The following is a 2,732-nucleotide window of genomic DNA, read 5'->3' as shown; positions in this document are numbered from 1 at the left end:
ACTGTTCATCAAGTTGTCGAGCGCCATCTTCAAAAGTGCGAAATCGCTTTCTTTACCACTCTCGAAGAAGGGAAGTGTCGGTTTGGGAATGCCGTAAGACGTAGCAATCAGGGTCTCCATCCCTGGGTAGGTCCAGGGTGGTGCCACAGGAACTGGTGTTGCAGCTGGTATACTAGAGTGAGCATACTGTACTGCAGGAGGTGGCGGTGCCACTGTAACTGCTCGTGGTGGCATTATGAAGCTTCCACCGGTAGCCGGAACTCCTAGGTACTGAGATGGGAGAGTAGTTGTAACAGCGGACCTCGTTGTTGGTGGTGCTCCAACTGCCTGGGTAGTTACCGTGGGGATCACGGGCACGAATGAGACAGATGCCGGTGGAAGTACAGAAACTGGTGCTGCGATAGCAGGAACACTGGGCTGGGCACTCATGACGGGATTAGCAGGTGGTGCTAATATCTGTGCGGAAACAGTGGAAAGAGGTGGTACCTGATTTAGTGTTGGATTCGGCTGTTGCGCAGGTGGATGCTGCGTGAGGACCAATGGTACCGGAGGTGGCTGTTGACCAAATTGTGACACAGGTAGCTGGGAGAACGAAGCGGGAGCCGACGCAGTAGACAAGGCATCATCATTCGTCTCTGATAAGTAGGTCTTTACAAGACTGGCAATGTGTACCTCCTTCTCAAGCTTCTTCAAGCGTCTGCGTCTTCCCATCTCTCTAGCTATTCTCTCTTTAGCCAGATGTGCTTCCTCTTGTAGCCGCTGTCCTTCTCTGGCTTGTGCATCCAATGCTGCAGCCTCCAAGTCAGCTTTCCTCTCCTCTTCTATTTCCTCTTGAAGGTCGGCGAGCTCCAATCCTTTGATCTCCTCCTCTAACGCAGCTGCATGTATATCAGACGTACTTCGAAATATAGTATGAGGACCATAAGATGCTTGAGAGGACCGTCGTGAATGTGCAGCTGACCGGAAACTTTTCACACTCTTAGCTCTGATTGACTGAGCCTGGCCTGGTTGTCCTGCAGGGGTAGAGGAGGCTTGGGCCACAGGCTCTTGAGAGGGCAGAAGAGTGATTTCATAATCGGCCAAATGTACAGGTGGACGAGTGTCCCTCTTCGGTCGGACTGATGACTCCGACTGCTGACCATCAGTTGCTGACTCCATAGTGTCGGGGGAACCCTAATCCGGCTCGAAGGACCATGTAAAGTTTGGACTAGTGGTTAGGGTAGGAGCACTACAGACGACTCCGGTCAGAGAATCTTTCTTCAACTTTATTTCAGCAGCGAGGAGTATACAGGGTTTCCACGTGCGTATGTGTGTGTGTGGTCTGGGTACAAAGAAAACAAAGGAAAATATAGTAATTAAAATACTGGTCTTTAAATAATAAATGTAAATAAAATAACTATGCATGGTGTCCTCATTACAATTAGCAAAGTACATAAATTATAATTTACAGCACTCTAACACAGTAGTGCTCAACTTAGAAACATAAAAAGGGAAAAAAAAACACATTTCCAAGGCTAATTATTCAACATAGTAAACATGATGCCCAAATAACATGGCGCAGCCTCGTGAAAAGTGCTTAATTGGTCACGCATCAATAATAAGCATTAGGTAGCACAAGTGACAGAAACTCCAAACATTCTCACCACCTTGCTCCCCAAATATGTTACAGCAAACAACAAAAACTCACCTGAGTTTCATAAACGCACACAAAGTAAAGGAAAAGTGGTCCTGTCATTTGCTCTCATCTCTGAGCACGAACTGAACAGCGCACTAGCTGTACATGCGCTGCTCACATGATGGGGCGTTCAAGCACACTTCGGAAAACTCAGTGCTGAACAAATAGGCTTTCAGACAGTGATGGTTTCAGACGCAGCCTTTGTCAAAATCAATACTTTCATTGATTAAATCTAAATAATGTTCAGAGCCTACAGAGAAGAGGCGCCTACAGAGAAGAGGCGCCTACAGAGAAGAGGCGCCTACAGAGAAGAGGCGCCTACAGAGAGGAGGCGCCTACAGAGAAGAGGCGCCTACAGAGAAGAGGCGCCCCTCTGATGGAGGACAAACGCCAAGGAGCTGGTGAAGAACAGCGGTTCTTCTTCCTGCGCTCCCTCAGGAAGAAGAACCTCCTCACAAACACTGAACTCACATACAGGTGCTCCCTGTGGTTCTCCAGATGCTCCTTGGAGAAGAAGAAAGACCTGCGGAGAGTCGTGGAGTGCAGAGAGGAACCTTCTCTGGAGCAGGTTTCCTCCACAGGCTGGAGGACCTCAGTCTGTCACACACGGGAATCAAACTTTATTTACTTTTTTTATTTATCCCCCCACCTGCTCTGAGCACATTTCCTCCAGTTCGGCTTTACACAAATCTAAAGCTTCTGAAAAAACAAAACACGAAAGACGTTGCCTTGCATATTAATGAGGCTTTCACTGTAAAGGGTGAGGGTGCAGAACCGAGCCAGGACAGTAGGGGGCAGCGCTGAGACCAAACTCTGTCACTCTGAGGTAAAAGACGATCACAGAACACCATTTTCATCATTTATTTAGTTTTTAGTTTTTAGTTAATTTGAGCCGTGTACATTATGTTCAAAAGGCGCCGACCCCAAAGTCAATATAAAAAACATTTACAATTCACAAAGTCAATTTCAAAATGAACTGTGTGAAAGGAGTGAAACAGCGCCCCCAGTTTGACGCTGGTGGCCACAGAGTGAACTGCATCCATATATGCCATTGTGA

Source organism: Gobius niger (assembly GCF_951799975.1).
Source record: "Gobius niger genome assembly, chromosome: 13".
Taxonomy (NCBI): Eukaryota; Metazoa; Chordata; class Actinopteri; order Gobiiformes; family Gobiidae; genus Gobius; species Gobius niger.
Note: the sequence above shows the minus strand (reverse complement) of the source record.